Source organism: Propithecus coquereli, unplaced genomic scaffold (genome assembly GCF_000956105.1).
Source record: "Propithecus coquereli isolate 6110/MARCELLA unplaced genomic scaffold, Pcoq_1.0 Scaffold191, whole genome shotgun sequence".
Lineage (NCBI taxonomy): Eukaryota > Metazoa > Chordata > Mammalia > Primates > Indriidae > Propithecus > Propithecus coquereli.
The window spans coordinates 2,401,555-2,415,428 of NW_012143968.1; the positions used below are offsets into that span (position 1 = coordinate 2,401,555).

The 13,874-nt window shown below is 36.8% G+C and overlaps 1 pseudogene; it reads right to left on the minus strand.

Moving 5' to 3' along the window:
- Positions 1 to 1,157: 1,157 nt before the first annotated feature.
- On the minus strand, positions 1,158 to 8,173 carry LOC105809207 (annotated as a pseudogene).
- Positions 8,174 to 13,874: the final 5,701 nt, after the last annotated feature.

Sequence of the window (13,874 nt, forward strand, 5' to 3'; positions counted from 1 at the left end):
GTGTAAACAGAAGTTTAGAGTTTAAATGGCTTACTTACATTTGCACAGCCACAAGGTAGCTAACAAGGCAGAATGTGCACCCAGGTGGAATTATTCCAAAGTCTATGTTCTTTCCTATTTGGAAAGAATAATATTTGGCTTTGCATTTTTTGCTTTTCAGCTTCAGCATCTACAGACCGTAGGTCTCAGAACAGAGCCCAGGACCATTGACCATGCATCATTGCGGGGCAGTATGTTGCCAGGATTTAGGCTTAGCCATCATCCTAGGATGTGGGCTTCCCCCCAAATTTTTGGAAAGATAATTATTAAATATTACTATATCCAGCATAGTAGATTCAATTTTTTCAAAAATATTTTCCATGTTCACTCAGAATCCTTGATGATTAGTATAAGACTTAGGTATTTTATTTTATTTTATTATTTTTTTTCAGATAAAATATTATAAGTTTATTTAAAACTTAATTCTCACCGTGAGTATGCAAAATACAAACCCACACAATGTTCATTTTACTTTGTAGTTTACAAACATACAAAATAGAAGTTTGCTTAAATTTATATTACATATTTATTAAGGCAAGGAACTATATAGAAAAACCATTTGTTCTGCTAAAGGCATACTTGGGAATAAACCATCGTACAAATTATTGCACATCTGAAACCACAGTGCATAACAGACTGCATAAAAATGTTAAAGTAAACCAGGCGTATTTACCTGACTTAGGTCATAAATGTAGATCGGAAGACAAAAATAGATTTTCTTTGTCAAAGAATGCAGCAGTTTGAGAACTTTGGCTTCCTTGTTTGGTACCTTTAGAACCAAGACTCACCAAGCACCATCAGTTAGGCTATTAAAACACATTTTCAGTACCTGAATTTCTTCCTTTTCTTCTAACATCATAATAATGACTTTTAGAAGGCAAAGAGAATACAAGGCGATCTTTATGCTTATATTGCATCAAAACACAATTCAAGGGAATTCTGGTCTTCCCTCCTCCAACTCACGGATCTAATTTATACCCTGATATCCACAACTTCCAGTCACCCCTTGGCGTTTTGTAAGTCTAGGAATATTCTAGAATTGGAATGATAGAAGATCCAGTCACATACCCCATCTGTTCTTTGATTTTTGACTTTTGGATTCCTCATTGTTTCTGATTATTCATTCACAAGTGGACTCAACTGGGAACTTGACCATGATTGTAGTGCTTCCAGCTGGGCTCCTCCCCTCATCCGGAAGACAGTGTGAAAGGTAAAAAATACTGAAGTTTCTTCTGGCAGTGTGGGTCACACTCACTGTCTGAGACTTAAAAGTGCCTCTTCATGTGTAAGGCGAGGTGGTCCGACCTGGAAAATGCCCAGTCGCACTTCTGGCACTGGAAGGGGCGGTGCCCGGTGTGTTCGCAGCAGTGTCTGGTCAGTTCATACGAGGGGGCGAATTTCCACCCACAGCCATCCCAGTCACAGCGGTAGGGTTTCTCACCTGCGTGGGTTCGCACGTGTGCCTTAAGATGAGAACTCTTTGTGTAGGTTTTGCCGCAGCCCGCGTAATCACAGGTGTGGGTGGTGGTTCTTTGCCGGGGCCACGATCTTCCTCCCCTCTTTGGCTTGGACTCCTCTAGCATGCAGGAACCGGGTGGCACGAGCTCTTGGTAATGGAGCGGCGGGACCGGCGGCTGCATCTGGTCGGGCAGGAAGGGTGGATAGTTGGGCCCGGGCTGGCCATGGAAGCCCGGGGGAAGCCTCAGGGCAGGGTGACAGTCCCTGCTGCTCAATAGTTCCTCAGGGCCCAGGGTCGGGGTAGGCCTGGTGGGGAGCTGCCGCCCCAGGGGGAAGTCGTGTGCAGTCGGCCGGTGGCCATTGCTGAGGGGGTCCAGCGCCTGAATGGGCCTCTAGGGGCCGGCTGACGGTGCACGAGGGGACCGCGTCCTGCGTGGTCTTGGGGCGCATGCGCGGCAGCCCGCCGCTGTAGGGTGCCGCACCACCACCGGGTGGCTGCTGTCAGGGCTGCCTTTACTAACACTGATGACTGACAGGTATTTTAAATAATTTTATAGAATATGAATTACATTTTATTGTTAAAGTTGTTTTTTGAATTGTTAAAGAATCTCAAACTTCTTACTATGTTTTAAAGTACTGTTAGTCATATCTATGACTTATCTGGTGCCGGGTTCTTTGTCAGGGTTGGTTACTGGTATGGTAGTCTTTCAATGAGCAATTTTGATTCCTTTTATTGCAGTTTAGTTCACAAAATAATTTCCAGAAAGATATTATGATAAATAAGCAGGAATTGCTTGTACATTTTGTCTTCATAGTATAAACCTTGGCATAGTGCAAAATGCTCTGCTCTCAAGAAATATTATTCATGCACACAAAAATGTAAGGATAAAAAATGTTGGTATATATATATATTGTTAAAAAATTACTTTCTGCTGTTATTAGTTTTATGCTCTAGAAACAAACCTTGAAGGGTACTGATAAATTGCCTTAAAGCAACTATGCTTTTAGGCCATATATCCTAATGCAGTTCTAGTACGAAGTCATACATTCTCCTTCATTTCTAAAAATGCGGTCCTGGTATCTGAGATCTTAGGGTTTATAAAAGGACTATACGGAAAGGTTAATCAGGTGAGGCCTCTTGGAAGGGCTAACTGTCATGCTAGATCTTGAAATGATTGATGGAAAAGAATATTCCACAAGATCCAAAAGATATGGGAAAATAGAGTTGGAAATTTAAAACATCCTCTAGAATGCTAAGAAGGAGAAACACCAGGGAAGTCATGTATAGGGAGTTAAGAAAGATGGGGTCAATGGATAAAAATGTAAGGATAAAACTTAGGACTGATGCATTCAAATTAGATTCATAGGTGGTATAAAATTATATCCTTACAATTATATTCTTACAACTTTTTTTGTGTACTAGATGTGGTGAAAACTAATGAAAGACTAATTCTGTAATTTTGTGTGAGACAGATGAATAAAAGTAATAGAGATTTGTTTAGTAAAGTTCATGTTTAAGGGTCTCTATTTGGCACTAAGATGCAATGATGAAGAGAGAATTCCATTCCTCCCTTTCATTCAGTTTGGTCATCATCTTAGGGAGAAGACTAAAGTACATGTACTACAAAGACAGGTGCTACAGGGACAAAAATGAATTTAAAAAATTACTTTTAATTGGGGAACTGAGGAATATTTAATGGAAAAAGTTACTTTTAAGCTAGACTTTTAAAGATTAGTAACGTTCCAATAGGCATGGATAAAGGAAAGATATTCAGGTGGAAGGACCAGGGCTGGCCAAAGGGGAAGGGATAGCAGAGACAGACCTGTTGGTCAATGAGTTGGAAGGAAAACGCAAAATATTCAGAGGTGTTTTAAGCCCTTTGTAAAGTCTCAGTGTCTTTAAATATACATGTGAAATCAGGGATGGGTAAATGGGAAGACCTAATTAAATGTGCCAATGATTTTTTTCCCACTTGTTTCTTACATGGGAATTGTGATTTGATTACACAAAATCACAATTCTATTAACAATCAATAGAATTGTGGTCTAAAGTGTCAATAAAGCTAGGTAGGCTGGCATCTCAATGTCTTATACATAGAAGCAATAGAAAATGTATGCAGTGCCTCCACATACATTTTCTAATTCCATCCTCTCAAAACCTTTATGACTTAGTGAGAGAAAATATTCTCTTATCCCTATAAGGCAATTTAGATTTAGAAACACTTGCTCAAGGTTACCTAATTCATAAGCGGTGGAAAGAAATTTGGACCTAGGTTTTCTAATTTCAGGTTTAGTCTTATCATACCACACATACAAAATGACAGAGAAATAACCATTGGAACCTACTGATTAATACTATGAGAGGAGAATCAACAAAGAGAGGTGTAAAGAATTTACCTGAAAATCTCTGATTTCCTAGGAAAAGAACTTTATAGTTCTTGATTTTAAAGAGACAGTATTTCCTCCATTAGTTAATGGGCTAGCTATGAAAAAGCCAACTGCTGAGATATACTGTTAATCTGTTATATCTTAATTTGAAATCAGTTGGTCTGGTCATGCCCCATTTAGTTGTTATTTGAATGGACAGTGGTGAACCTATCTTCTGTAACTAATAGAAATGAATGAACTCTTATTAAAAGGGATCTATATTCTATTGAGTTCAGTTTTACTCATATTTTATTACAAGGACAAGAGGGAGAGAAGAGTCCTTTAAGGAATTATTGTAGGATGTCTAGAAAAACAAAACAAAACAAAAATACAACATTACTGCCTTATACAGTCCTTTATCTAACAACAGTAAGGAATTTCAAGTGTTTATTGATGGCTCTATCAATCCTCAAAATGTTGCTGTAAGTCAGGTAGGTGGTAAGAATTACTATTAAGGAGAGAGGAAATTTATTTAATAATATGTTTATTTGTGGCAAGAAAAAGACATGAAAACAAGGGACTTGCAGTAAGAACACCTTAGTTTGAAATATTACGCTAATAACGGAATAAAGAATTATTCAAGGGAGAAAAATTTAAATATAACAAATCTATTAAAATATGGAAATGCTTTCTCATATAATTGAAAATAGAAAATAAATCATAACAAAGATTAAAAATAGAAAAATTCATAACATTTTAGCTAAATTCAATAAACAATGAGTGCCTAATGAATTTAAACTTTAATCATTTTCTGTTTCCAGTTATATTAAAGAATGCTGTTCCTTAAGTGCTGAATATTAAAAAATATTTTTAAAATGCTGAAGAAATATCGTGAAAATATAAGCAGTATATGAAAATGAGCTTCACTAATGATTCTAGTTGGGGGTGGTTGTGAGGAAGGAGAACCCATAAAAATGCATAGTAGGACCTGTGCTGAAGGATTGTTTACATTATAAAAGGGTAAACAAACACAAGAATAACCTCTGTCTTCAAGTACAAAGTATGGAAAAGTGCTAAAGGATCATGATTAGCTAGTCATCTTGACAATGGGCAAAATTAAAAGACAAAAATTGAACTATAACATGAGAAAAATTTGGAATTGTTTGGAAGGATTTTCCAACAGTAATCATTGCCTAAGATAATAATGCTAGATTGGGCTATCAAGGCAGGTTGGGGAACATTTTTAGACAAGAAAAGAGGTGGAGATATAGTGATATGTGACTCGTAATGTTCCTAGCCTGAGTGTGTGAGTGTGTGTGTGTGTGTGTGTGTGTATGTGTGTATAAAAAATATAAAGACTATAGTTTTGAGATATTTCTAAATTCTTTTTGTAAAATATGAAAGTGGGGAGGAAGTTTGATGATGTGTTGCTAATCTTTTCAGTTTATTTCTTTAATTTGTCTGAGTCTATGAGTATAGGAAAATACTTTCGTGTTAGAATTTGTTGTTACTTGCAATCAAAATTATGTCCAAAAAAATGAAGTGAAGACAGAAAAATCAATTGCTCAATGTGTATTGTGTACATATTGCGAGATGTCTCCACATTTTAAAGTAAGTCAAGATACATTTACTCTATGTCTCTCAGAAGTCCAAAGCATTCAAGCCTACTTGTTCCTGTCTGTCAGGGAAAAAGGGTCTCCAGCTATTTGTGACTTGATCTTCCAGAGGTATATATTTCTTCCAGAAGTATATAGATTTTAAAAGAGAAGTTAGTGAGTAAAGTCATTCTCAACCTGAAAGATAGGAGCTCTAAAATTTCAGGGGTATGGTCTGAAGGAGTAGGGAAGACATGATCCTGGCGGAGGTACTTTTAATCACTCCATAGAGGAGTGATTACCTACACTAATGGGGGACATAGGAACAAGAGATAATAAAATAGTAAATTTATAAAGTTACCAAGAGGAAATGACAAAAGAGTGAAAGAAACCATAGAAGAAGAAGGCTGAGCAGAGAGAGGTAGTCTGGTTATGGGTGAAATAAATAAAGATGGAGGGAGAATAAAAAGGAGGTAGATCCCAAAGGACCATGTCATGGTTTCAAAGTAGTCAAAGGCAGAGTTTGCATGTTACTAAACAACCAATGAATTTAATGTAAAAATTAATTAAAATTGTTTGCATTATACAGACTTAATCTTAGCTACCTTATGTTAAAAAAAGAAACTCATTTTCATCTCCTCTACTTCCTTCCTCATTTTCTTTTTCCACTTCCTACTGGATGTATCTATCTATCTGTTTCCTGCCTTCCATCCATCCATCCATCCATCTATCCATCATCTAGCTACCTTTAACCTATTTTACAGATTAAAGTTGATTATAATTGCCATAACAACTTCTCAGTGATTTGAATATGAATCCTCAAATTAGATCAGTGTTTCTCTAGTGAGGTTCAAACCTTGAACAAGTTATACATTTCTTAAAATATACATGTATTGATTAAGAATCTTTGGTGACAGTTGTGGTGATGATCCCTATGCTAGACTCTGTAATTTTAAAAATTTTACATGATGAGTTTTAAGTGCTTTAATATTTGAGAAGGATTACTATAAAACTTAAATGTGGTAAGTTTTTATGATTTTAGATATACAGCCTTTTTGGAATATTGATGTGAGTGTTGGGGTCAGAGAAATGAAGCTGGATGATATTGGAGGAGGACTTCTGAGGACTGCTCTCCGCAGGCTAACAACAGGTTAAGGTAAATGTGCAACTGTTTTCTACATTCTTCTTACTGCTAAAAAGAAATAATTGAAATGCTGAATGCTTAACTTCATTCAGCTGTAAGCTTTGTAAGAACATTAATAAAAATTTAAAAATTCTTTTCCTGTCCTTTGATTTTTCTAGCTTGCATGGGTGTCTCTCATCATCCTGCCTAATCCTTTCTCTACAAAATTTTTCTTCTTGAAACTTGAGCTCGCTCTCATTACTTTTTCCATTATGCAAAGGGTGATTTAAAAAAAAAAACTATTACAAAAGTTTTAGTACATTTATGTTACAGTTTCGACAATAGTAAAGGAAATTGGAATTGGGTACTGCTATCTCAATGAAATTATTGTTTTGTAAATACTTCAAAGGTAATTTGTATGTGATTCACACTAGGGCAAGTTTGATTGCTTATTGATTTCTGAGTATAATAGAACATTAATTTCTTTTGGAGGTGTGGATGTTTAAATTTGCCTGAAAACAGGTTGTTGTTGTTTCTTTTAATCTGAACCTTTAAGATGGCTGAAACATTTTAAAAGTTCACGGTCTGGCTAGGTGATAAAGAAATGGCCGATCATTTTCTCTGTAAGTCTACTAATAAATGAAAAGGGTATTTTTGATAAATACTATAATCTTCTCTTGCATTAGATTATATGATTAGATTTTTCCTTTCTTCAATTCCTTTAAAGTGACAAGAATAAAGAAAGGCTACTAGGGACTGAATTACTTTTGTACAAAATGATTCTGTTTGTTTTCTTAACTGTTCTAGATGAAAGTGAAAACTTTTTAAGCACATGTGGCGTTTGGTGTAATATGACATGTATGAATGTGGCATTTTAGATTTCTAGTACAATATTATGAGATTTTTTACTTTGGAAGAAAAATTTCATACCCTTATGTGTCCCCATGATAGTCTTTTCCACCAAAGAAACAAGATAAAACATTAGCTGAGCCTCTTGTTTTATAAACTGTGCAGCTTTGAGAATATTGTTAGACTTTTAAAAACAAGGAAATGCGATCACAAGGAAATGTTATGAGTTGTGGTTGAATGCAAAAATTAGTTTGGAGAAAGTATATTGGCTCAATCCTGTAAGCTAATTATCCATATCTTATTAAGACTGGATGTATTTCCATCACAGATTTCTTTCTTGCTAGTTGGCTCAAGATAGTTTCATACTAGTAGTGGAAAACAGAGAATTCAAATTACCTGAATACTTCAAGTGAGAAAGTGATTCTCCTTAAATATTAAGTTTAATGAGGCTAAAAGTTGTTTTAAGTGACCTCTGAGCCAGTCTTCCCTAACCCACCCACAATGGCCAACCAAATTTAGTACTTATACAAATAATTTTTCTAAAAAAAGAAAGGAGACCTCTTTATATGGAATAGCGGACAAAGAATTAGAAGGAAAATGACTTTCTACTTAGGGAGTCAGCTACCTATACCCCCTAGTTCCCCATTAAAGGCTCTGAGGGAGGTTACTTACACAGTCCAAGAGTCCTGCACAGATGGGATGGAGTTGATAGGACTTCACAGATCTTCTGAGAACCATACATGACTGTTCCCTGTAACCAGGGTTTATCCTTGTTCTTCTACCATTCTCTGCTCTGCTTTAGTTAATTAGAATTGGGTTGTTTCAATGCAACTCTCCAAAGCTTTTACCTAAGACATAGTACTTATTTTTCATTGGTTTTTAAATATAAGCAGATGTTAAATTGGAGGTTTTGACTGAGACACCAATATATCAGATACCATAGTTAGTCATGAAACAGACACTGTACAAAGTTTAAAGTGGATTAAAAAAAATTGCTGACTATCTCTTTTCCTGTGGGGCATGTCCTCCTTCATTTTAAGGCAAGAGAGGGGGGAGTCAGAAAGCTTGATTTGTATATCTGCTGGCAAATGAACTGAAGGGGACATTGGGCTCAGACTACACTCCTAGGGGTTGTGAAGGCAAAGGCCAAGGAAATGTTATCCCAGCCTGGAGTGGGTCACAGGTTCAAGGGAGCTTGAATCAGGGTCTTCCTAATGCTGCCCAATAGGGGGTGATCTGGAGGGCACTGAAGAGAAGCTGGAAGTGACTGCCAAATTAATAGAGGCTGAAGAAGGAGTAAAAACTGCTAGTGGGGAGTGAATTTGCCTGGGTCAAGGAACTGAGTGTTAGAGTCCACTCTAATGCTGGGCATCTCTAGAGAACCTGAAATTCACCCCATCAGAGAAAGCTGGCAGTAAATATCTGCTGGATGCAGAGTGTGTGAAGTCAGTTTAGGGCTATGCACTCAGCAAGTGCTGATGAAACTGTGAGGCCTGACTCAGTTTTTGGCAAAGATGGAGGATAAACTACCCTCACAGAATATGTTTAGAGGGCATTAGAGGCAAAAGTATAATGGTATGTTCTGATTATATCCCATGAGTCCAACTTGGTAAGATATTAACACAATATGCACAATTCCTAAGACCTGCTTAAATGATTAGAGGTTAATTATTATTAGCTCAATTGGTTTAATCTTAATAAAAGAAACAATGTTTAGTAAAACTGGAAATCAAACGTTTTAATTTTTTAATCATTACAAAATTTTTTATTTATTTCATGTAATAAAGCAATACATCGTAAATAAAAATACTTAATGGTGTGACTCTTTTTCCAAGATGAGATAATTGCAAACCACTAGGATATTGTCCCATAGTATATTCTTGTTTAATTATGCATAATCAAGTTTCCCCTTTATTTTATTATAGTGTAGTTTAGCATCTTGTTTGAGATACTTATAAGGAGAATATTTTATTTCCCCAAAGCCTTGCAGTGACAGCATTCAGGGAAGCCAGTAGGCCTAGAAGCCACTGCCACGTCCCTTCCAGGTGATTTGCAAATTCCAGGTGGGTTGCCTAATTATTAGGCCATGCTCTTTCAGACTGGCATCTTACAGGCCAAGATGGTAATGGCTGCCCTTTTGCCTGGTGTAGACTTTGTTTTTGCTTTATTTTATACCAATTATTTGAGACAACAAATGATTACAATATGTGTAATCTTTAAAAAAAATACAGTAGCCCCCCATACACAATTTTGCTTCCCCCAGTTTCAATTACCCACAGTCAACCACGATCTGAAAATATTAAATAGAAAATTCTAGAAACAAGCAATTCATAATTTTAAAGTGTGTGCCATTTTGAGTAGTGTGATGAAATCTTGTGTTGTCCTGCTCCATCCTCCCGGGATGTGAATCATCCTTTCATCCAGCTCACACAGGCTATATACACTACCCTTCCGTTAGTCATTTAGTAGATTTCTTGGTTATCAGATCTACTGTCTCAGTATTGCAGTGTTTGTGTTCAATAACCCTTATTTTACTTAATTGTTCTATTTTTTATTAGTTATTGTTAATTTCTTACTGTGCCTGATTTATACATTAAACTTTATCATAGGTCTGTTTAGGAAAAAACATAGTATATATAGAATTTGGTAGAATCCATGATTTCAGGCATCCACTGGGGATCTTGAACATATGCCCTGTGGATAAAGGGAGCTACTGAATTTTATTTGGTGTAGAGATCTTACAATGAGTTGACTACAGAGAGTTATTTGTAACTGTTTCACTCTGCTCTATTTTCAGTCTTATAGTTTCTGTTTTGATGCTCAGACAAACCTATTATGGCTGCTACTAATATAATTCTCTTTAATTATTGCCATCCTTCTTAGACTTCTTCTCAGTGTCCCTCACATGTTTTCTTCCTCCATACAGATTCCCCAAAGTTTATCCATTGATTTTTGTGGTGGACATAGTTGGTGTCCCATCCAGATCCTCTTTACCTGCCAGTGCTCCCAATTTAACAGCTACTGTTGGTGTTTGCTGATAGTGCTTCACGACTGACCTCTTCTCCAAAGACTTTCCTGAAAAATGAGCCAGACCCTGCTCCCTTCCCAATGCAGCCTGCAGCTAACAAGTCTCTGATGGGAGAGGGGCTCTAGAAGTCTGGCCTCCTTGCCCCAAGGTGGGGCCAGCTCTGCGGTGTGTTGCTGATTCAGAGATCCCCATGGGATTAAGTTGAAGCTAAGCTTCATCTGAGACCACATCCTTGCTTAGATTTTTTCCCTGCCCTGCTGTGCTTCCTTCACTCCCCTTCTCCTGAGAGCACTCCTTCAATAAATAACTTGAATAAGAATTTCTGTCTCAGATTCTGTTTCTGCAGAACCCAACTTAAGATAGTCATTTTGTTCTCTCCTTAAGACTCCTCTCTAGGCAATCATGTGGCTTCAACAGAAACTAATATATTGACTTTCAAACTCTGCAGGTCTTATCTTTTTTTAAATTTCAAAGTTTTAAGGGGGTACAGATGTTTTTGATACATGGCTTGAGTAAGAGCTATAAATGGGCCCATCACCTGAATAGTGTTCATTATACGCATTAGGTGGGTTTTTGCCCTTCCCCACCTCTCCCCTCCTCCCTGCTTGATTTCCAGTGACTTTTACTTTCCTCTGAGTACTTGTGTGGCCATTGGTTAGTTCCAATTTATTAAAGAGTAGGTGTGGTGTTTGTTTCTCCATTCTTAAGATACTTTGCTTAGGATAATGGCCTCCAGTTCCTTCCAAATTGCTGCAAAAAGCATTAGTTCATTCTTGTTTATGGCCAAGTAGTTCTTCATGGTATACATATACTACATTATGAAAAAATGCTCAACATTCCTAATCATCAGGGAAATGCAGATTAAAAACAAAATGAGATATCACCTTACTCCTGTTATAATGGCATTCATTAAAAAGTCCAAAAGCAGTAGATGCTGGTGTGGATGCAGAGAGAAAGGCGTGCTTATACATTGTTGGTGAGACTGCAAATTAGTACAATCCCTGTGGAAAACAGTATGGAGGCTTCTGAAAGATCATGTCTCTTATCTAATTTCCAGACTGGGAAGTATAACTACCTACTTTTTTGGGTTTTATCACATTTGGAACTGCCTCATAGCTTTCGGCAAGTCTGTATTTTGATTCTTTTTGATTGTATTAATTTAGAAATTTCAGGATCATTAAAGTCTGAGACCAGCCTAAAGCTTCATATGCCCTTTATTAATTATCAAATGCAGTAGTCTTGTGAATATAACATATTCCTATAGGCACATCAAGATTGTGGACAGCAGCATAAATGACACACTTGGATTGTGTGTAGTTCCTGCCTTAGTAGCTTTAACTTTAAAAAATTTTTACCCTCTCAAGAAACCTGTTAATATTCAAGAAAGTAAAAATGATGCTTTTATGGGGAATGCCTTGATTCCACACAAGTTTATGTTAAAAAAAAAAAGGTCATGAAAACCTCAATACCTTGATCATTTTTTAGTGATTTACTTGCTATAAGCTTCATAACACTGCTCTGCTACAAAATAGTGAAGTTAGCCTCTTGGACTGAATCCTTTCTTGAGATCCACAGGCAGAAATGAGCAGTCGGAGCCTGAATCTTGTGTACACATCTCTATTTTGGTACTTACCACATTGCATTTCAATTGTTTGTTTTCTTGTTTCCATGCCCTCTACTCCTTAGGGACATGAACTGTGTTTTTTCATCTTTTCTTAGTGAATAGTAGGTACTCAATTGTTTTTTATTTTTTTATTTTTTGAGAGATGGTAAAAATAGAGACAAAGCAAGAAAAATAGAGAAAGGATTCACAGGTAGAGAAGAGCCTTTGACTGTCTGTTCTTAATTTATCGCCTCTCAGCTCTGTATGAACCCTTCGATATATTCTCTGTGATAAACAATAAAATTCCTTCAAGTATTTCTTCTTTACAGTGAGTACCATGTTAAGCTGTCTCAGTAGAGGATGCTGGACAGACCTGGCAGGAGGAAGAGGCTCTCTTGCAGGTTCTTGTGCAGACCATGGTTTGGGAGTATGAGTGTGAGGATGTCTGGTGGCTCCTTTTCTAGCCATGGACTCCAAACAGGGTTCTTCCATGACTTTGTAGCCTCGGCCTGGCTGTAACCCTTCCATAGCCCTCTTGGCACAGAAACCAGAGCTGCTACATACCCTGCATGATCTGAAGGTTTTCTGCTCCAACCAGCACCCAGACTGCCATTGCATACTCATGCCACCAGTTACTGACCACTTGCTTCCCCATATGCACTCTGGCAGGTGCCTATTTCTTGCCCAGCAAATCCGGACATGCTCTGGCCTGATCAAACCAATGAAATTCTCTGCTATCCAGTGGGCAAACCATGCCTTCTCCCGCAAGATATGAATGCCTTCCAAGTTTATTTCTCCTTGTGTACTCTCCATTAGCCTTGGGTGCTGTATATAATTTCCTTATATCTTATAGTTATTTATCATAGTTAATAATTCTTTAGATTAACTTTCCCTCATGTAAATTACTGTGTGATTTCTGTCTTCTGATTAGATTCAGACTGCTACAATATCCATGCTATAGAATGTTTTCTGCAGGTTAGCATAAGTGAAATACTTAACATTGGACATATACATTAGTTTGTATAGCAAAATATATTGGAACCTAAGGAAGTCATAATTTCTTTTATTATTTCATTTTATGAGCATCAAATTTTCTGTTTATTTTTTACCCTTACTAGTATCTCAGATTAGATACATTTAAAAAAATTTTATTCTTGCTTAAGGCTTGTCATATAATTACAGTTTTGAGCTGTGAGCCTTGTAGACAGTACTTAGAAGTAAAAGGGCATATGGGATCCATTAGTGTAAAACTGAAGATGTTTTTATTCCCCCTATTTGGAAAGATTATTGTGGGATATTAGTAATGTGTACTAGATAAAGAGAGTCAAAATCAAATGTGGGCTAATATTGAATATGAGTGAGTGAGAATATAAAAAAAACCAACCAAAGACACTGAAGAGTGCTATTGAGCATGCTATGCATCAGTCAGATTTGACTATTCCAGTTGTTAAAATTTTTTTAATTGACATATTGTAATTGTACATATTTAAGGGGTAAGTTTGACATTTTGATACATGTATATGTTGTGTAGTGATAAAATCAGGGTAGTTTGTATCCATCACCTCATGCATTTATCATTGTTTTGTGGTAGACACATTCAAAAACTTCTCTTCTACTTATTTTGTAATATGCAACACTTCACTGCTAACCAGAGCCACCCTACTGTGCAACAGAACACCAGAACTTACTAATGGATGGCAGGATAGGAAAAAAAAAGAAAAAGAAAAAAAGAACACTAGAACTTATTCTTCCTATATAATCATAACTTTGTGCCCATTAATCAACCTCTCCCCAACCTCCCCTCCCTTCTAC